Genomic DNA, 23118 nt, shown 5'->3' with positions numbered 1-23118 from the left:
TAATCAGTTCTGTGACAGCCACCAAAATATTGTTTATACAAGCAAGTTAGAAAAAAATGAAAATGAATGTCAGTTATATAGAGTTGTGAAACTGTGCATACTTTGTGTGTGTGTGTGTGTGTGTATGCAAAATAACATTTCTGTCTATAGGAAAATAAAATGTGATATATATGTATACTAGTAAAAAAGGCCCGTTTCTGACACATATGAAACGGGCGCTAGCAAGGTTTTCCTCATAATGTGTATGTTTTGGAGAGTGTATGCGAGAGTGACTGTGTGTGATAGAGAGAGTGAAAGTGCAAGTGTGTGTGTGTGTGTGAGAGAGAGAGTGAGTCTGGGTGTGAGTGTGTCTGTGTGAGAGTGTGTGTGTGAGAATGAGAGTGTGTGCAATTGCGTACGGGAGACACAGTGTGATAGAGAGAGAGAGAGTGTGTTTCACACAGATACAGTGTGTGCGAGAATGAGAGTGTGTGTGAGGCACAGATTGTCTGTGAGACTGAGTGTATGAGACCAAGCGAGTATGTAAGTGACTGTGTGACACATAGAGAGTGAATGTGATACACTGTGAGACATAGAGTGTATGAGAGTGAGAGACAGAAACACATTGTCTGTGGGAGAGAGAGAGTGTGTGTGAGAGAGAGAGAGAGAGAGAGTGTGTGTGTGACAGAGATACCTCCCTCCCTCTCTCTCTATGGTGTCAGGCCCCCCTCTTTCTCTGGTGTCTGAGATTGCTGCCACTGCACCTAAGCAATTGGTGTGCTGGAGGAGAGGAAGAGAGAGAGAGAGTGTGTGTGTGGGGTGGGGGGGATGTGTTGGAGGGGTTCAGCTTGGAAGAAGAGGGTTGTGGGGGATTCAGGATGCGCTGCCAGATGAAAGTGAGAGAGTGAGTGTGTGTGTGTGTGTGGGGGGGGGGGGGGTCAGGAAGCAATGGCAGATGACAGAGTGAGGGAGTGTGTGTGTGGGGGGGGGGCAGGGGGTACAGGAAGCGCTGCCAGATGAGAGAGAGAGTGAGTGTGTGTGTATGGGGTTTCATGAAGCGCTGCCAGTTGAGAGAGAGTGTGTGTGTGGGGGGGGGGGGGGTAGGGGGGGTTCAGGTAGCGCTGCCAGATGAGAGTGTGGGTGTGTGTGTTTTGGGGGTGTGGGGGGTGTGTTGGGGGGGTTCAGCTTGGAAAAAGAGGGGTGTGGGTGGTTCAGGAAGCGCTGCCAGATGAGTGAGTGTGTGTGTGTGGGGGGGGGGGGGGCGGTTTTTCAAGTTTTGCCAGATGATAGTGAGTGTTTGTGGCGTGTGCTCAGGAAGCACTGGCAGATGAGAGAGTGAGTGAGTGTGTGTGTGTGTGTGTGGGGGGGGGGGGGGGTTCAGGAAGTGGGGCTAAATGAGAGTGAATGAGTAAGTGTGTGTGTGTGTTGGGGGGGGTTGAGGTACGGCTGCCAGATTAGTGAGTGACTGTGTGTGGGGGGGGGGGGGGGAGTGACTGTGTGTGGGGGGGGGGTGGCAGGGGTTTCAGGAAGCACTGCCAGATGAGACAGAGTGATTGTGTGGGGGTGGGGTGCGTGGAGGGGGGGTTCAGGAAGCGTTGGCAGATGAGATTTTGTGAGAGTGTGTATGTTGGAGGGGTGTGCGGGGTGTGTTGGGTGGTTCAGTTTGGAAGAAGAGGGGTGTGTGGGGGGTCTGGAAGTGCTGCCAGATGAGTGTGGGGGGTGGTTTATCAAGCGTTTGCAGATGAGAGTGAGTTTGTGTGTGTGTGTGTGGGGGGGGGGGGGGGGTTCAGGTAGCGCTGCCAGATGAGAGAGAGAGTGTGTGTGTGTGTGTGTGTGTGGTGGTGGTGGGGTGGTTCAGGAAGTGTGGCTAAATGAGAGTGAGTGAGTGTGTGTGTGTGTGTGTGTGTGTGTGTGTGTGAGGGGGGGGGTTCAGGAACAGCTGCCAGATTAGTGAGTGACTGTGTGTGGGTGTGGCAGGGGTTTTAGGAAGTGCTGCCAGATGAGAGTGAGTGTGTGTGTGTGGTGGGGTGGTTCAGGAAGTGTGGCTAAATGAGAGTGAGTGAGTGTGTGTGTGTGTGGGGGGGGGGGGGGTTCAGCAACAGCTGCCAGATTAGTGAGTGACTGTGTGTGGGTGTGGCAGGGGTTTTAGGAAGTGCTGCCAGATGAGAGTGAGTGTGTGTGTGTGGTGGGGTGGTTCAGGAAGTGTGGCTAAATGAGAGTGAGTGAGTGTGTGTGTGTGTGGGGGGGGGGGGTTCAGCAACAGCTGCCAGATTAGTGAGTGACTGTGTGTGGGTGTGGCAGGGGTTTTAGGAAGCGCTGCCAGATGAGAGTGAGTGTGTGTGTGTGTGTGTATATGTGTGTGTGTGTACGTGGTTTCTGGAAGCGCTGCCATATGAGACAGAGTGTATGTGTGTGTGAGGGGGGTTCAGGATGCGCTGGCAGATGAGATTTTTAGAGAGAGAGTGTGTGTGTTGGAGGGTTGTGGGGGGTGTGTTGTGGTGTTCAACTTGGATGAAGAGGGGTGTGGGGGGGTCTGGTAGCGCTGCCAGATGAGTGAGTGAGTGGGGGCAGGGGTTTGTGGAAGCGGTGCTTTGAAGATGAGTGAAGGAAGCGCTGCTAGATTGCAGGGGTTTGTTTTTTTGCCTTCACTGCCTCCTCCGCGCGATGTTTCCCCCCCCCCCCCCGCCGCCGCCGCCATCCCACCCAGCACGATAGTCCCGCTGCCGCCGCCATCCCACCCACCGTTGCGTAGTGTTGCTGGCGGGGGACACGAAACCCCGCCAGCATAAGTCCTGTCTTCAGACTCCGGCGTGATCTTCAGCATTGCTAGCCTCTGCTGGGCGGGGTTATGTGCGTCTGATGTCCTGTACGTGCATGACGTCAGACACACAGAAGCCCTGCCTGCAGCAGAGGCTAGTAATACTGAAGATCACGCCGGAGTCTGAAGACAGGACTTATGCTGGCGGGGTTTCGTGTCCCCCGCCAGCAAATGTACGCGACGGTGGGTGGCTTGGGGGGGGGGGGGGTGTTGCACCTCCTGTTTTTTGTGGGATTTCTTTTCTTCTGTTGAGGTTTGTTGGTTGTTTTTGGGGGGGGGGGCATTGCGCGAGGGGGGCGGGGGGTGTTGGACCTCGGTCATTCTCTGGCGGGGCTCCATTTTATCTATGTAGCTTTTGGGTGGTTTTCTAGGTTGGTAGCCAGCGTTTCCTTGGCAGGGGAGGAGTAGGGAAACACGCTCCGCGTGTTTCCCTACTCCTCCCCCTTCCTTGATGCGGTCCCTTTTTTCATTTTTCTGTTGGTTTTCCGCCCTCGACGTCATGACGTTTGACGCGAGGGCGGGGCAGCAAGTCGTTCAGTGGCTTCACCACCACGAACTTACGAACCGTTCTGGGAGTCTGAGTGACTTCAGAACGTTGTCCTCAGAACGTTGAGGGTGCGTTTTATTATATTAGATCAGGATCTTTATAGTTAGGGTAGATTATTTGCTCTCTCACAGATAAATCTAAATGGGTGGAGAAGGTCCCATATGGTTTTATCTGATTCAGCATTACACTGAATCAACAAGCCTTCATATTTTAGTTTATGTAACAAAGAATGCACATTTTAGAATATCGTAGGCTGCTATTTTGGTTTCCTCTCTGCATATTTCAAGGGAATAACAGTAAGGTGTATTTGTAATTCTGAAGAACTGTATGCATTTCAAAAGCAACTGCCTGAAGAAGATTTTAAAGATAGTTTTGCAGGATAATTTTTTTTATAGAAGGGCACATAAGTGCAGTTTGCCTACTTACTTCTAGGGGGAAAGGGTAGGGAAATCATATTGGCAGTGGAAGGAGGGGAACCAATTCTTTTTTGGGGAGTAGGGGGAAGCACTGCCCTGTAATCAGTACAACTATAATCCATCTTTTTTACTTAATTGCTGGTGTAAGTTTAATTTATTGAAATAACTAAATTTAGAGGAACTAATATTGCAGATACATGTGACCTCCTCTATTTTAGACACCTTGTCCTCAAATTCTTATACAGAAATTGTAATCACTATACTCATGTATACTTAGGAACTATGCCAGTATGCTGGAAAAAGACTGTTGCATGCCATTTTCTACAATACAATTTGCTAGATTCTGCTATACCTGAAAATTACAGACTTGTCTCCAATTTGATTTTTTATTTTGAAGCTGGTAGAGAAAACTGTGTTGATGTAATTGACTGTTCTTATCTACAAAATCTACTGCATCCCTTCCAATGAGGTGTTAAAGAGTGTGAAGCACTGAGACTAATTTAGTCTCTATGATTAGTCATTTCTGCGAGCATTCAGATAGGGGAAAGGTAGCCTTATTTATATCTGTAGATTAGTGGCTTTCAACCTGGTAGATGACTGCCTCCTCCTATTCCTCTTTAGAGATAGATAGATAGATAGATAGATAGATAGATAGATAGATAGATAGATAGATAGATAGATAGATAGATAGATAGATAGATAAAGGAATGCAATACACAAGTTCCTATTGACATTTAAGGTACAATTGGTAACAATATTGTAGATTGTCTGGGGTTTTATGTCTATCTCTTCTGGAGTGTTTGTTTAATTTCTGTTCTTTTAAAAAATAGCATTCCTTCCTGTCCCCCAATGCAGGAGAAAGGCATCTGATGCTAGTCTGTTGTGGGCCTGAAGCCTGGAACAGAACTGAGGGACCTTGTGATTGATCTGAGTGACAAAAAGATCCACCGAAGGGGTGCCCCAAGCTCGGACGGTCTTGTGGACTATGCCCATGTTCAGAGACCACTCATGATGTTGCATTATCCTGCTCAACCTGTCGGCCAGACTGTTGTTTATGCCTGCCAGATAAGTGGCTTGGAGAAACATGCCATGATAGTGAGCCCAAAGCCACATCTGGATGGCTTCCTGACACAGAGGGCGAGAACCGGTGCCCCCCTGCTTGTTGGTGTAATACAGGGCAACCTGATTGTCTGTCTGAATTAAAATGATTTGGTTGGATGGAGTTTCAAGATGGCGTCCATGAGAGGGTGAGCGGTTTGAATGCTCCCAAACCTCAAAGCACTTTTCGTAGTGTTTTCTTTCCTCTTCCCCTATTCATATGGGGAAAAGAAAGGGGAAAACCGGGGCTAAAGCCACTCCTAGCCCCGGTGATACTTTAACCCTTCAACAAATGACTTTAGAGGCTTTTGGACTTCAGGCACTTGGAGTACAGACCCCTACCTTGGTTGGATCCTCGGGACATCTGGGGGGATCTTAGCTCAGAGGTGGTATCGTTGAGCCCGCCTCAACAGACAGCCTTGCCGAGACCCGGTGGAGATCCAGAGCCAATGGGAGAGCTACAGATGGTATCTTCGGTAGCTAGAGGTGGCCCTGTTGAATTCTCAACGCTGGTTGAGACGACATAGGACGGAAGTACGAGAGGTGTTGATTCCTCGTCTTCCCCCATTCTGGCAGCTCCATCTGTGGAAACCAGCGAGAAATTGAGACCGGCAGTTGTAACCTTAGAGACCCTTTGGGATGCGATCCAGGTTTTAAATTCATCACTTCTTCTGTCTACGAGTTTAATTAAAACTGAAGTAATGGAGCTTAAACAGCAACAGCAGTCTTTGGTATCGAGGGTTAAAGCACAAGAAGAAAAATGTGAGTCAAATTTATTAGAGATTAAGAAATTACAAACTCTTGTTGGTAATGTTGTAGTAGAAAGAGACACTGCATAAAGAAAGATGGAATATCTTGACAATCAACTTAGGCGCAATAATTTAAGATTCTTAAACTTTCCGAAGATGCCTCTGATACCCCCGACGGAAATGTTAAGAAAATATTTTATTGAAGTGCTGGGCATTTCAAAAGAAGCTCTTCCTCCAATTGTAAAAGCTTACTATATTACAGGAATTAAATCATTGCCAGTGGCGGCTCCAGAATTAAACTTAACAGAATTTCTTGAAACGTCTTTAGAGACGATTACAGAACGCACAACTCTCCTTGCGTCTTTTGCCTTCAAAACCGACAGGAACAACATAATTAGACTTTATTTCAGATGTATTTCCTCTCAATTTTTCGAATCAAGGATACAAGTGTTTCCTGACATTAGTAAATCTACTCAAAGAAGAAGGAGATAATTTTTGGGGTTAAAGCCTCAAATTCTAGCACTAGGAGGAACTTTCAAACTGAAATTTGCATGTAGATGCTTTGTTTTCTTGAATATGATTCATTATGTATTCCTTGACCCAGATAAAATGAGACAGTTTATTACTGCAAAAGAAAGCGGTGGTGATTTAACCTCAACCGCACCACTAGGGAGCTAAAACCGCCAATAGGGTCCTGTGCTTCCCCCCTCTCATTATATTGTATTAGAGATTTTCTCTTATTTTTCCTCTTACAATTTCTTTGTGTCTTGATCACTTGTTGTGGACTAAGTAACAACAATATTTCTGTTCTCCTTGGTTATAGAGGAAAAGAATAATCCTTTCTATTGTATTGCTTGATTTTCAGACATTTATTTTATGTGAATGTATAATTGTAATTCATAAATAAAGAATAAAAAATATGATTTGGTTGGACAGCCGATCTCTGAAAGACTTTAGAGCATTCCAGATCACTCTTAATTCCAGGAGGTTGATCTGCAGACCTTTTTCCTGAAAGGACCAGGCTCCCTGCGTGTGGAGCCCATCTACATGAGCTCCCCACCCCAGGAGAGATGCATCCATTGTCAGCACTTTTTGTGGCTGAGGAACCTGGAATGGTCGCCCCAAAGTCAAATTGGATTGAATTGCCCACCACTGAAGAGAATTCCGAAAGTCGGTGGACATCCTCTAGATCCACTGCAACTTGAAACCACTGGGAAGTTAGGGTCCATTGACCTGATCTCATATGTAGACATGCCATGCGCGTTACATGAACTGTGAAGGCCATGTTCCCCTAGAAGTCTCAACATCTGCTGAGCCGTGACTTTCTGAGACGCTCGAACCATAGACACCAAGGACAGAAGGTTGTCCGCCCTTGCCTCGGGGAGATAAGCTCAAGCTGTCTGAGTGTTCAGCAGAGCTCCAATGAATTCCAATTTTTGGTCTGGGGTGAGATGGGACTTGGGATAATTTATGATGAACCCCAGTAGATCCAGCACCTGAATAGTCATTCGCATGAACTCCAGAGCACCTTCCTTTGAGGTGCTCTTTACCAGCCAATCGTCGAGATAAGGAAACACATGCACTCCTAGTCTGCACAGAGATGCTGCAACTACAGCTAGGCATTTTGTAAACACTCTGGGCGCAGACGCCAGGCCAAAAGGCAGTACATGGTACTGAAAGTGCTGTGTTCCCAGCCAAAATCGAAGATATTTCCTGTGTGCTGGAAGTATCGATATGTGTGTATAAGCATCATTTAAGTCCAGAGAGCATAGCCAATCGTTTTCCTGAATCATGGGAAGAAAGGTGCCCAGGGAAACCATCCTGAACTTTTCTTGGATAAGAAATTTGTTCAGGGCCCTTAGGTCTAGGATGGGATGCATCCCTCCTGTTTTCTTTTGCACAAGGAAGTACCTGGAATAGAATCCCAGCCCTTCTTCCCCTGGTGGAATGGGTTCAAATGCTTGGGCCTGTAGAAGGGCGGAGAGTTCCTCTGCAAGTACCTGCTTATGCTGGGAGCTGTAGGACTGGGCTCCCGGTGGGCATTTAGAGGCTTGGATTCCAGACTGAGGGTGTATCCTAACCTGACAATTTGAAGAACCCACCGGTCGGAGGTTATAAGAGGCAACCTTTGGTGAAAAAACATTAACCTCCCTCCATCCTGCAAGTCATCCGGTTTACTGCAGCAATGCTGAACTGGAGCCAGTCAAAAGCCCGTCCCTTGCTTTTGCTGGGGAGCCGCAGTGGCCTTAGGCGCACGCTGTTGACGAGAATGAGCACGCTGGGACTGAGCCTGGGCAGGCTGCCGAGAAGCAGGAGTATACTTATGCCTAGCGTAGGAACAGGGAGCACTCATCTTCAGTATCGGACAAGACATCCCTCGGAGCAGTCCGAAACTGAGCCTGCCTCAACACCGAGGAGCGACGTCCTTGATGACGGTGCCGAGAACTCGACGCCCGCCTGGACTGCGGTGAAGCTTCCTCCACCGCGTCGAAGGGGAGTTGACCTGGATGGCAGCCAATGCCGATGCCACAGGCGGCACCGAGGTCAGGGACCTCACCACAGGCGAAGGGCCATATGCCGCTTCAGCAGACGGTATGGAAGGCGCAAGCACCCCCGACACCAAAGCAGACTGGGGCAGCAATCCTTCCAGAAGCTCTGGAAGCAAGACCCTGATGCGCTCGTTGAGAGCCACCATCAGACAAGGCAGCAGAGTCGGTAAAAAAGCCGGTGGCAGAATCAGTCGAGGTTTGGGAGCATGTACCGGGCTGCCAGGAGACCGACACATCGGCACCTCCTGAATAGAGGGGAGTGATCCTCTCTGTGCCGACGCTTCTCAGGTGCTGATTCCCTTGACGCCCCGGAGCTCCCAGCACTGTGTGTCGAAGGAGAACGATGACGGTACTTCTTCGCCTTCGTTCGACACCCGTCATCGACACTCCTCGGTACCAATGAGGATGTGGAATCCTCACGCCTCCTCAGGGCCGGGTCCAACAAAGGTCAGTCACGGGGGGCCTGCATAAAAGGAGGCCTCGAGGCAGGTGGAGACCCACTCTATGCCTCACTGCTCCCAGCGCAAATTGGTCTTTCAGCAGCCATTACCTCCGCTCCCAACGTCAATGCTTCCCTCAATGTCGATACCAATATCGATGTCAAAGGACTGGACCGATCCCCAAAAAGCTTTTCTCGTTGGGCTTCTCGAGACGCTTGGGTCCGTTTCTTCATACGAGGACATAGACTGCAAGTGGCTGGGCTATGGTCGGGCCCAAGGCACTGGATACACCAGGCATGGGTATCGGTACCTGAAATGGTCCGGTTGCATCGAGTACAACATTTGAAGCTGCTGGGTGTCTTCAATGACATGGAAGGAAAAACGGCTTCGGTGAAATCAAAAGACGCGATTGTGCCTGATAAAAGAAAAGGGGCACAAAAATAAGGGAATAACCCGACCTCGCGGCCTACAAACCAGCAGTGACGAAAACCAAAGCAAACTTGAAAGGGGACAAAACTAAAAGTACACTACGGGAACTTTTTTTTTTAATGACAATAATAATAAAATAAAGAAAAAATTTGGAGAAAAAAGCGAAAACTTGAAGACTCTTTACTGGGCCTGAGAGGAGTGCAGAAAAAAACTACCGCACCTCAACGCAGAGAAAAGAAAACAGAGGGAACGTGCTCACGCAACAGGCGGGAAATCAGTCCGCGCATGCGCGCCAGAAGACTCTGGCAAAACTTTTTTTTTATAATTTTGCTTGCAAATTGCTGTCCGATTCCTGGGCTGACGCGGACGTCGACCCACATGTGAGAACAATCAGACTGCTTGTCCTCGGAGAATACCTCTATACGTTCCTCTGTTAAGAGAGGATTCAGTGGAAAACTGTTAGAGAAGATAGAACATAAATGAGAGAGGTGTGAGATATTTTAAGAGAGTTTAATTCACTTAAGGGGGGTCTTTTACTAAGGCTTAGCTCGAGTTAAGACTCCCTTAGGTTTTGTGATAGTTTCTGAAGGATAGGGAGGGAAATGCTGCCCCTTAATACCCTTTCACCTTATGTAGAAGCACTAGGCACCATATATATAGAGAGGGGCAGATAGAAATGGTGCCCCAAATTCAGGGATGCTTCTGAAGGGGCATTGCATTAAGTAAATCACTTAGGGGCCCTTTTACAAAGATGTGCTAAAAAAGTGGCCTGTGCTGTTTTTAGTGTGTGGGTTTCCCACATGCTAAGGCCACTTTTAGTGCAGCTGGAAAACAGCTAAAATTTCTGTTTTTCCATTAATGGGCCATGTGCAAATTTCTTAATTAGTGCATGGCCATTAGTTCATGAGCCCTTACAACCACCTATTTATTAGATGATAAGGGCTCCCGTTCTAATCCTGTGCTAATTGGGCAAAGGGTGGTAATTAATCTGCGCCACCCGAATACTGCAGGGCATGTCTACTCTTTACCTCCAAACACGCTCTCCCATATTAAAAAAAACATAAATTATTTTTTAGTGCGCGGGTAACATATGCTGATTCCCAAACTACTGCAGGACACCTAGGAGCATCCCACAGTAGTGCCTTCTTAACCTTGTGGTAATCATTAGTTCTTGCACATTAGTGATGCATATTGGCAAAAATAATTTGATTCATTGTTACCTGATGCTAGGATCCACCTTGGGGGTCAGCACCCAAGAAAAAGATCTAGGTGGTGTTATATATAATACGCTGAAATCTTCTGCTCAATGTGCGGTGGTGGCCAAAAAAGCAAGCAGGATGCTAGGAATTATTAGGAAAGGGATGGTGAATAGGACTGAAAATACTATAATGCCTCTGTATCGCTCTGTGGTGCGACCACACCTTGAATATTGTGTTCAATTCTGGTCACCACATCTCAAAAAAGATAGAGTGGAATTAGAAAAGGTTTAAAGAATAGCGACCAAAATGATAAAGGGGATGGAACTCATCTTATATGAGGAAAGGCTAAAGAGGTTAGGGCTCTTCAGCTTGAAAAAGAGAAGGATGAGAGGAGATATGATTGAGGTCTACAAAATTCTGAGTGGTGTAGAATGGGTAGAAGTAAATTGATATTTTACTCATTCCAAAAGTACAACGACTAGGGAACACTCAAAAAAGTTACATGGAAATACTTATAAAATAAATAGGAGAAACTGTTTTTTTCTGTCAATGAACTGTTAAGCTCTGGAACTCTATGCTGGAGGGTGTAGTAAAAGCGGTTACCGTATCTGGGTTTAAACAAGGTTTGGACCAGTTCTTGGAGGAAAAGTCCATAGTCTACAATTGAGACAGACATAGGGAAGCAACTGCTTGCCCTGGGATTGGTAGCATGGAATGTTGCCACTATTTGGGGTTCTGCCAGGTGCTTGTGACTTTTTTTGGCCACTGTTTGAAACAGGATACTGGGCTAGATGGACCATTGGTCTGACCCAGTATGGCTATTCTTATGTTCTTATGTACTGTATCTTTGTAAAAGGGCCCCTTAATCCTCCACTGCTTCAGATATGAACTTGCTTAATGTGCTTAACTTGGGAAATAAAGACTTACCACAAAATGTGATGTCCCTATTTGTGAAAAAAAATTGCAAAATTCCCCTTTGCAATAATAATATGTTATGTGTTAGCTGCTACATGTGAGATCTTACTAAAATTCTGAATTGAGCTGTTATGATGCAATATCATGCAGAGTAGCTCATTAATTCAGAATCAATCAAAACCTAGCATGTAAAGAGATGTAGTTATCTTTTACTGTGGGGGCCTTGATTCAGAGATTCTCATGCATTGCACCTGTAACAAACTTACACAGGAAAGAGGTAACTAACACTTGGAAAATTCCATGGAAATGAATTGGCTTCTCTGTCAGTTAGCATACTCAAATGGGCTACCATTTACTATTATGTTTTGCAATTTATAAAAAGACTAGTAAAAAAGGCCCATTTCTGAGACAAATGAAACGGGCGCTAGCAAGGTTTTCCTCGGAGTGTGTAAGTTTGGGAGAGTGTATGTGAGAGTGACTGTTTGAGAGTCAGAGTGAAAGTGTGAGTGTGTGTGTGTGTGAGAGAGAGTGAGTCTGGGTGTGAGTGTGTTTGTGAGAGAGTGTGTGTGTGAGAATGTGAGTGTGTGCAAGTGTGTATGTTAGACACAGTGTGAGAGAGAGTGTGTGTGTGTGGGCGAGAGAGAGAGTGTGTGTGAGACACAGATTCTCTGTGAGAGTGAGTGTATGAGACCAAGCGAGTGTGTGAGTGACTGTGTGGCACATAGAGTGTGAATGTGATACAGTGTGAGACAGAGTGTGTGAGAGTGAGAGTCAGAAAGACATTGTATATGAGAGTGTGAGCCCTGCCCTCCCAATCCATGCCCATCTGTCACCTGTCCCCTCCATTCATCCCTATCCAGCAATTCCCCTCTCTCCCTGAGCCCTGCCCTGCAATCCATATCCATCCATCCCCTCCATTCATCCCTATCCAGCAATTCCCCTCTCTCCCTGAGCCCTGCCCTCCCAATCTATGCCCATCCATGCTCCTCTGTCCCCTGCCCCCTCCATTCATCCCTATCCAGCAATTCCCCTCTCTCCCTGAGCCCTGCCCTGCAATCCATATCCATCCATGCCCATCTGTCCCCTCCATTCATCCCTATCCAGCAATTCCCCTCTCTCCCTGAGCCCTGCCCTCCCAATCCATGCCCATCCATGCTCCTCTGTCCCCTGCCCCCTCCATTCATCCCTATCCAGCAATTCCCCTCTCTCCCTGAGCCCTGCCCTCCCAATCTATGCCCATCCATGCTCCTCTGTCCCCTGCCCCCTCCATTCATCCCTATCCAGCAATTCCCCTCTCTCCCTGAGCCCTGCCCTGCAATCCATATCCATCCATGCCCATCTGTCCCCTCCATTCATCCCTATCCAGCAATTCCCCTCTCTCCCTGAGCCCTGCCCTCCCAATCCATGCCCATCCATGCTCCTCTGTCCCCTGCCCCCTCCATTCATCCCTTTCCAGCAATTCCCTTCTCTCCCTGAGCCCTGCCCTCCCAATCCATGCCCATCCATGCTCCTCTGTCCCCTGCCCCCTCCATTCATCCCTTTCCAGCAATTCCCCTCTCTCCCTGAGCCCTGCCCTGCAATCCATATCCATCCATGCCCATCTGTACCCTCCATTCATCCCTATCCAGCAATTCCCCTCTCTCCCTGAGCCCTGCCCTCCCAATCCATGCCCATCCATGCTCCTCTGTCCCCTGCCCCTCCATTCATCCCTTTCCAGCAATTACCCTCTCTCCCTGAGCCCTGCCCTCCCAATCCATGCCCATCCATGCTCCTCTGTCCCCTGCCCCCTCCATTCATCCCTTTCCAGCAATTCCCCTCTCTCCCTGAGCCCTGCCCTGCAATCCATATCCATCCATGCCCATCTGTACCCTCCATTCATCCCTATCCAGCAATTCCCCTCTCTCCCTGAGCCCTGCCCTCCCAATCCATGCCCATCCATGCTCCTCTGTCCCCTGCCCCTCCATTCATCCCTTTCCAGCAATTACCCTCTCTCCCTGAGCCCTGCCCTCCCAATCCATGCCCATCCATGCTCCTCTGTCCCCTGCCCCCTCCATTCATCCCTTTCCAGCAATTCCCCTCTCTCCCTGAGCCCTGCCCTGCAATCCATATCCATCCATGCCCATCTGTCCCCTCCATTCATCCCTATCCAGCAATTCCCCTCTTTCCCTGAGCCCTGCCCTCCCAATCCATGCCCATCCATGCTCCTCTGTCCCCTGCCCCCTCCATTCATCCCTTTCCAGCAATTCCCCTCTCTCCCTGAGCCCTGCCCTGCAATCCATATCCATCCATGCCCATCTGTACCCTCCATTCATCCCTATCCAGCAATTCCCCTCTCTCCCTGAGCCCTGCCCTCCCAATCCATGCCCATCCATGCTCCTCTGTCCCCTGCCCCTCCATTCATCCCTTTCCAGCAATTACCCTCTCTCCCTGAGCCCTGCCCTCCCAATCCATGCCCATCCATGCTCCTCTGTCCCCTGCCCCCTCCATTCATCCCTTTCCAGCAATTCCCCTCTCTCCCTGAGCCCTGCCCTGCAATCCATATCCATCCATGCCCATCTGTCCCCTCCATTCATCCCTATCCAGCAATTCCCCTCTTTCCCTGAGCCCTGCCCTCCCAATCCATGCCCATCCATGCTCCTCTGTCCCCTGCCCCCTCCATTCATCCCTTTCCAGCAATTCCCCTCTCTCCCTGAGCCCTACCCTGCAATCCATATCCATCCATGCCCATCTGTCCCCTCCATTCATCCCTATCCAGCAATTCCCCTCTCTCCCTGAGCCCTGCCCTCCCAATCCATGCCCCTCTGTCCCCTGCCCCCTCCATTCATCCCTTTCCAGCAATTCCCCTCTCTCCCTGAGCCCTGCCCTCCCAATCCATGCCCATCCATGCTCCTCTGTCTTCTGCCCCCTCCATTCATCCCTTTCCAGCAAGTCCCCTCTCTCCCTTCCATGACCCCCCCTCGCATCCATGCTCCTCTCTCTCCCATATCCCAGCCTGGCCCGCCCTCTTCTCCCCCCCTTCGCATCCATGCCCCCCCTTCTCTTCCATGCTCCCCCCCTTCACATCCATGCTGTCGTTTCTCCCCTGCCCTCCCGCTCTCATTGTTCAACTTTACTGCCCATTCTCTTCTCTCTCCCCTATTTCTATTTTTTTTTTCTTCTTCTTTTTAAATTTACCTCCGTGGCGGTTCCGGCAGCGTCAGGGAAGGAGGCGGCGCTCCTGACGTCTCCAGCCTTTCCTTCGCTGTGTTCCGCCTTCTTCTGATGTAGGATGATGTCAGAAGAAGGCGGAACACAGCGAAGGAAAGGCTGGAGACGTCGGGAGCGCCGCCTCCTTCCCTGACGCTGCGCTGCCGGATTTGTTTGTTTTTGTTTCCGACCTCGACGTCATGACGTTTGACGCAAGGGCGGGGCAGAGACGGCTGGGTGGCTTCACACCACGAACGCCATGAACCCTACAGCCAGGGAGTGACGTCAGATGGCTTCAGAACGTTGTCCTCATTAGAACGTTCACGGTGCGTTTTATTATATTAGATTAGCATTTCAGGAAACTTTGATAAATTACGTTATATATTGGAATTTGGCCTCACCAAATACAGTGTAAACTATAAATCAAATATCATACATATTTAAAGCATCATAGGCCTACTTCAATAAACTTTCTTCACACAGATGGAAGTCATAATGAGTCAGAACCTATCTTCTCACCGAGGAGGCTCTTTTCAAACTCTTTTCATTGGGATAAAGTCCACAGGTAATTTCTATTCATTGATTTTTCATTAGAGTTCTAGGAGAAAGCATATGTACACTTTGATTTGATTTGCATCCAATATTCCACCTTTAGGGGCCCTTTTACAAAGGTGCGTTGAAAAATGTCCTGCGGTAGTGTAGATGCATGCTTTGGGCATGCACAGAATCATTTTTCAACTCATCTGCATAAAAAATGCCTTTTTAAAATTTTTGCCAAAAATGGATGTGCGGCAAAATGAAAATGGACGTGTGGCAAAATGAAAATTGCCGCGCTCCATTTTGGGTCTGAGACCTTACCGCCAGCCATTCACCTAGTGGTAAAGTCTCATGCAGTAACCAGGAGGTAATGACCTACGCACGTCAAATGCCACTTGGCACGTGTCCGATACGTGTGTCTGAAAATAATAATTATTTTTCAGATGCTCGTATTGGACACACACCAATAATGAAATTATCGCAAGAACCACGCAGTAGCCGGGCAGTAACTCAAATTTGGCACACATTGGATGCGTGTAGATGCTTACGCAGTTTAGTATGAGGGCCCCTTAGTAAACCAAGTACCTGGAGATACTTTCAGCTGCATTTTCTGTGTATAAGTTTTCCACAGAAAATAACATATGCAGTCTACAAGTGTTCTATTCCTCCTTTAAGCAGCCAAGTATGCATCTGGGAACACTAAGGGGTCTATTTACAAAGCCGCGCTAAAAAGTGGCCAGCACTGGGGTCAGCATGTGGGTTTTCTGTGTGCTGTGGCCACTTTTAGCACGACGGTAAAATGGCTGCCATGCCATTTTTTTTGTAATGACCACGTGCTAATTTCCCCATTAGCACATGCCCATTACTGTGGGAGCCTTTACCACCGCCTATTTAGGAAGCGATAAGGACTCCCGTGCTACTTCTGTGCTAATCGGGTAGCATACTGTAATGTGTCCACTCTACCCGATTAGCACAGGCATGCCTACTCTTTGCCCATGGGCATGCTTCCCATGCTGGAAAGTAAAAAAGTATTTTCCAGCACAGGATTAGCACGTGCTAAGCAGGAAACTATTACGGGACACCTCAGCATGTCCCACGGCAGGGGCATAGCCAAACCTCGCGGTGGGAGGGGGCCAGATCCTGAGATGGGGGGCACATTTCAGTCGGCCACCCTGCCGCTGCCCCCCCCTGCCTTGCCGCCTCACCGCCACTCTGCCGCACCCACCAGCAGCAAATAAGACCAAAACCGAGCTTCTCATTTTCCCCCCCAAACCCACCTCCCCGCTCCCCCCGTTTTCTATTTCTGTTGATGGCTCTCTCATTCTCCCTGTCTCCTCAGCTCAAAACCTTGGGGTCATCTTTGACTCTTCTCTCTCCTTCTCTGCTCATATCCAGCAGATTGCCAAGACCTGTCGTTTCTTTCTTTACAACATCCGTAAAATCCGCCCCTTTCTTTCCGAGCACTCTACCAAAACCCTCATCCACACCCTTGTCACCTCTCGTTTAGACTACTGCAATCTGCTTCTTGCTGGCCTCCCACTTAGTCACCTCTCCCCTCTCCAGTCGGTTCAAAACTCTGCTGCCCGTCTCATCTTCCGCCAGGGTCGCTTTACTCATACTACCCCTCTCCTCAAGACCCTTCACTGGCTCCCTATCTGTTTTCGCATCCTGTTCAAACTTCTTCTACTAACCTATAAATGTATTCACTCTGCTGCTCCCCAGTATCTCTCCACACTCGTCCTTCACTACACCCTTTCCGTGCACTCCGCTCCATGGATAAATCCTTCTTATCTGTTCCCTTCTCCACTACTGCCAACTCCAGACTTCGCGCCTTCTGTCTCGCTGCACCCTACGCCTGGAATAAACTTCCTGAGCCCCTACATCTTGCCCCATCCTTGGCCACCTTTAAATCTAGACTGAAAGCCCACCTCTTTAACATTGCTTTTGACTCGTAACCACTTGTAACCACTCGCCTCCACCTACCCTCCTCTCTTCCTTCCCGTCCACATTAATTGATTTGATTTGCTTACTTTATTTATTTTTTGTCTATTAGATTGTAAGCTCTTTGAGCAGGGACTGTCTTTCCTCTATGTTTGTGCAGTGCTGCGTATGCCTTGTAGCGCTATAGAAATGCTAAATAGTAGTAGTAGTAGTAGTAGTAGTGGCTGGTGGGGGTCCACAACCCCCGCCAGCTAAAGCCTTGTCTAGCGCAGGTTTCACTTAAAGGAGCGTGCAGGTCATCAGGAGAAAGCGGGAGCAGGGCAGAGAACGTGGCAATGCCGAAGACTGGCGCTGAACAAGGCTTCAGCTGGCGGAGTTTGGGGACCCCTGCCAGCAAAACCAGGGGCCCAAATGAAATTTGGGGGGCCCAGACCCCCATGGGCCTACAGTGCCTTAGTAAAAGGGCCCCTAAAAGAGAACATGCTGTTGTATAACATGCACGCTTTTAGCTATATTGGGGGAAGGCAATTTTCATACAACTAGTTTACTCATATAAATCACCATTTACATATGTAAATGATTTCAAAATTGTCCCCCTCGTGTATGCTGTTCTGGAATATAAATGTAGGGTTCTCTTTATGCACTTATATGGCATTTTACTTTTATACAGCATTATAAAAAGGAAAAATAATATGGTCAAGTGAAACATGTCAAATGTGTAAAGGATAAATGATCTGCCTCCTACCACAAGCTTTTTGTACTTTTGGTTTTGTCTGTGATATAATCAAAAACTGCAGTTGAATCTATGCTGCTAAAGAGACCAAGGGCTTAACATTCTGCAGAAGCAACTCAAGCAATATGCTGGTCTCATTAGCTGCATGAAAGGTTCAAAAACACTCTAGCAGCACTAATAACTGCTCTCTGACCATTTGTATCCAAGAATTACTGCAGCTAAAGTTCAGAGGAATCAGCATTGGATTGAATTGATTCATTTTATATACCACTTTATACCAAAGTGCCAAAGCAGTTTATAAATTACAAATTATACAAAATAAGAATTCCAATACAAATTTTAAAGATTAACAATACCAAGCAAGTAATGGCTACAGCAAATCAAGTAAAATACTAATGAAACATCTCTATATCACCCTTCTATTTTAGAATGAAATCAGTGTATGACAGGAACTCTATCATTTCATAGAACAGTAATTATATCTTAATGTTTTTCATTAGTGCTTTACTGAATAGGGCATAGAATGTTCACAGAAAAAAACATCATTTTGTTTCATGATTTTATTCCACTTGCTTTTTTCAGTTGTTCATTCATTTCATTTTCCAAGTTATTTTATTTCATTCTGTTGCCCATTTTGCTTCCTTTAGGGGCTCTTTTACTAAGGTACGTAGGCGCCTATGCACGTACAATGCACGTCAAATTAGAACTACTGCATACCCCAGGCAGCAATTCTAATTTTTACATACATCCAATATGTGCAGCAGAAAATATTTTTTACTAGTAAAAAAGGCCCGTTTCTCAAACAAATGAAACGGGCGCTAGCAAGGTTTTCCTCGGAGTGTGTATGTTTGAGAGAGTGTGTGTGAGAGTGACTCTGTGTGTGTGAGAGAGAGAGAGAGAGGATGTGCGAGTGTGTGTGTGTGACAGAGAGAGAATGAGACTGGGTGTGAATGTGTCTGTGAGAGAGAGAGTGTGTGAGAATGAGAGTGTGTGCCAGGGCCCCCCTCCCTCCCAGTTCCAGGGTTGCCCAGTTCCAGGGTCATCCCCTCCCTCCCTCCGAGTTTCAGGGTCCCCTCCCTCCATCTGAGTTTCAAGGTCCCCTCCCTCCCTCCCTCCGGGTTTCAGGGTCCCCTCCCTTGGCTAATGGAGAGAGTATGTGTGTGTGTGTGTGTGTGTGTCACAGAGAGACAGAGTGTGTGTGTGTGTGTGTGTGTAAGAGAGGTTTGCGATGCTTTGCTGCTAATATGCTGGGGGGGGGGGGTTGAGAGAGTGTGTGTGTGTGTGTCACAGAGAGAGAGTGTGTGTGAGAGAGAGAGAGACAGAGAGAGGGTGTGTGTGTGTGTTTGAAAGAGAGAGGGGGTGTGCTCTGTATGGTGCTGAGCGATGCTCCAACACATCTGCTTTGCTGCTTATATGCTTTGTGAGAGAGGGGGCTTTGGCTGAGAGAGAGATTGTGTGTGTGTCACAGAGAGAGAGAGAGAGAGTGTGTGTGTGTGAGAGAGAGAGAGTGAGAGACAGAGAGAGAGAGTGTGTGTGTGTGTGTGTGTGTGAGTGAGTGAGTGAAAGAGAGTGGTTTGCGGGTGTCCTCTGTATGGGGCTGAGCAATGTTCCAACACCTCTGCTTTCCTGCTAATATGCTATGGGGAGGGGAGGGAGTTGGTTGAGAGAGAGAGAGAGTATGTGTGTGTGTGAATGAGAGAGGTTTGTGGGTTTCCTCTGTATGGGGCTGAGCGATGCTCCGATGTCTCAGCTTTGCTGCTAATATGCTGTGTGTGTGTGTGGGGGGGGGGGGGGGGGGTTGGCTGAGAGAGTGAGTTTGTGTTAGAGAGAGACAGAGAGAGAGTGAGTTTGTGTTAGAGAGAGACAGAGAGAGAGAGCGTGTGTGTGTGTGTGTGTGTGTGTAAGAGAGAGGTTTGCGCTTCAACTCTGCAGCGCCCTCCCCGCTGCTCTCCCTGCATCTCCCAGCTCAACTCCATGTACGTCTTGCTAACGGGAGCCCACGCTCTTTCCCTATTCATCAACGCGACGTACGCAAGCTCTGCCTTCCAGCCAGCTCGTGCGCTCCGTAGCACCATCGACCCCAAGTGCTGATGGGTGGCTGGCACTTCTCAGGACTGACTGACTGACGAATCATCTTTGTTTGCTGTGCTCTGTATGTGGAGCGCCTGCAACCGACAGGGGGGGTTGCGGGGGCTGCGACTTTGAGGGGGGTTGCCTACATAATGGGTGGTGGTAGGGGCTCACACGCTAATGGTTACGTGCTAACAGGAAAATTAACACATAACCATTGATAGTGGAAATAGAAAAATCAGCTATTTTACCCCCTGTGGGAAAAAATGGTCTTAGCGCGCAAGAATGACCCGCATAAGGGTGCACCAAGGCCACTTTTACCGCAGTTTGGTAAAAGAGCCCCAATAAAAGTTTAAATAACAGAAGGGGAGGGTGAATAATTCATTAGCTTAAAACAAAAAAGAAGAGGACATTTCATAGCACAGAACAATGAAAGAGGAAGCGTGTCCATGTGGTGGTAAATTTACCTCAAGGCACTATCAGGCCCTTTTACTAAGGCGTGTAGGCACCTATGCACGTCCAACACTCACCAGATTGGAACTACCACCAGACTACGTGTGCCCTGGGCAGCAATTACATTTTTGACATGCATCCAAAACATGCAGTAGAAAATATTTTCTGTTTTCTACTGCATGGTGCTTACTCGGCAGTAATCTGCAGTTTACACACACTGGCCACTTATTGCCCGGTTAGCGTGTGAGACCTTAGCACTAAGTCAATGGATAGTGATAAGGTCTGAAGACAAAAATAGACGCATGCTTGTTTTAATTTTGCCGCACATCCACTTTTGGCCACAAAAAAAATGTCTTTTTTCCAGGGGCGCTGAAAAAATGATCTGCACACATCCAGAACATGCGCCTACAACGGCACAGGCCATTTTTAGGTGCCTTAGTAAAAGGGCCCCTATGAAAGGTCAAAAGAATTTAACAGGACCATGAGCAAATCAAAGCACAAGGCCAAGCATTACTAGCAGTTTCATGAACAGCTTAAAAGACCATGAGATACGCAAGGATATATATATATATATATATATACTAGTAAAAGAGGCCCGTTTTTGAGCAAATGAAACGGGCGCTAGCAAGGTTTTCGTCGCCAACACCCTCCCTCCCTGGCCAACCCCCTCGTTGTTCTACCATTGCTCGGCCCCCAACGTCATGACGTTTGACGCGAGGGTGGGGCCCGGAGCGATTTCCCACCCCCTGCCTCCCTCTCTGCCTGCCAACCCCTTCGTTGTTCTGCCATAGCTCCGCCCTCGAGGGCGGGGCCCGGAGCAATTTTGGTGGCTTCACCACCACGAACCTTCGAACCTTTTTGATGGAAGTCAGGGCTTGGCTTCACTGACGTCAGTGTCCTCAGAACGTTGAGGGTGAGTTTTATTATAGTAGATATATATATATATATATATATATATATATATATATATATATATATTGGAAATTTGCTTTTGTTTTTGCACTAAGAAAGTAGCATATAATCAGGAACAGGCTGAATGGCAGCAAGGGCGGCATGAACAGCTCAAACCTGGGAACGGGGAGAGGAGTTTGGAGGAAGAAGCAGAACAATCAGGGCTTTTTTTGTGGGGGTACTGAGTACCTGCACCTTTTCCACTGTCTGCTAAAATTGACCCAAGGACACCAAGTTTTAATGAAAGAGCTCAGGCTCTACACACCAATTCTGTCTTGTCATAGGTTCTGTGACTGGTTGCAGGGGGCCTGGTTGAAAGGTGGCCTAGCATTTGAGTACCGGCACCTTTTTTGCTAGAAAAGATGCACTGAGAAGAATAGACAGATCAAGGCACCAAAAGCAGGGTAACCTAATACCAGTATGAACAGATCAATGCACCACCGAAGAATAAGACAACAAAAGATGAGAAAAAGCAGTACCAACCATAGCATGAGCACAGTAAGGCACCAAAAGAGTGGCAATGCAGAGCAAACAATGGCATAGATAGCCCAATCCACTTTGAGAAAGGCAGGATAGGAGAAGATTTTTTTTACATTTTTTTGTTTTTATTTTGGGTGTCAAAACATTTTTCTGAAACCAATAAAGCATTAGGGCAGCAGTAGTGAGTGGTGTGAACAGCTTTAAGCACCAAAAGAGAAGCAGCACAGTGGCAATAAAAGCCCATGACAGGAAAAGAGAAGTAAGTCAAACACACAGTGGCATGAACAACTCAAAGCGCTAAGGGGTCCTTTCACTAAGATACAATCATGGGCATAGACTGGGGGGGGGGGGGGGGCGAGGGGGGGCAATGCTCCCAAACGACGGCGACAAATTACCCGGGGCACCAGAAGTAAAAGAAACAAGCAGGCCTGCGTTAGTGTTGGTGTGTGAAATTCACGTGCACTGGGTCATTTTCTTTTTTACTGTGATTGGAAAAAAGACCTTTTTTACATGAGGTACTAAATGGCTGTGTACTAATATGAAAATTAGCATGCAGCTATTTACTGCCTGAGCCCTTAATGTCACCTATTTACTTGGCAGTAAGGGCTCATGCACTACTCCTTCTGTAATCAGAGAGCGTGCAGCAATGTGGATGCACTGCCGATTACCACCAGGAACGCCCCCATGGTAGAAAACAGAAAATTATTTTCTACTTCGGGAAACTACGCGCACCAACTTCAAAACTACCATGAGGCGCCCGTGCTATGCCAGCAGGTAGAGTCAACTTGGCACGAGCTACCCATGCGTTAGCTCTACCATGGTTTAGTAAAAAGGCCCCTAAAAAAGGGACAACGCAGACTTTCTCACATCTTGGAAGACAGTTAATATTTGCTTTCAATGCTGACAAAATTTAGATTAATGGGCCTGATATCCAAAAGATTTATGTTCTTAATTTTGAGAGTTATGCTCCGAAATTGACCTCTTTTAAAATTTACCAGATAGGTTTTAGGGTGGAAGTTATCGATGTGGACTACCTTTAACCTGGGTTATTTTACCATAAGTCGTATTTTTATAGCTCTAGGTCCCATTTTATGCACTGTGCTAAAATAGCACAACTTGTGGTAAAAGAGTCCATCTAAACAGTAGCCTCCTTAAGAAGTCCTTTTACTAAGCTGCGGGAGAAAGAGCCATGAAGTAGCAGCGGGGGCTGTTTTTCCCATGTGCCAGGTCCCTTTATACTGCAGCAGGTAAAAAGCCCCTCCCCCCAAAAAAAATTAATGGCCATGCAGTAAGATAACCCTTACCACATGTCCCGTTGAGGTGTCAGTAAGGGCTCCCGCAGTAACCCAGCTGTAACCGGGCAGCGCCTGGCAATGCCCGATTATAGCCAGGTTAGTGCCGCGCTAGAGAAAAAATTTTCTGGAGCACCTGAAATGTTGCGAGCTCCATCCAGAACTCCCACTGGCAGGCGCGTTGGACTGGCTGTAGTTCCGATTTAGCATGCAGTACGCCCATGTTGGGCTTACAGCCGCTTTGTAAAAGACCCCTTAAGCTCCTTAATTAAGATACATTTTCAGCTGAAAACTTAAGGGCCCTTTTATAAAAGGAGCAGGAGGGCTAATACGTGG

Source organism: Microcaecilia unicolor, chromosome 5 (assembly GCF_901765095.1).
Source record: "Microcaecilia unicolor chromosome 5, aMicUni1.1, whole genome shotgun sequence".
Taxonomy (NCBI): Eukaryota; Metazoa; Chordata; class Amphibia; order Gymnophiona; family Siphonopidae; genus Microcaecilia; species Microcaecilia unicolor.
Note: the sequence above shows the minus strand (reverse complement) of the source record.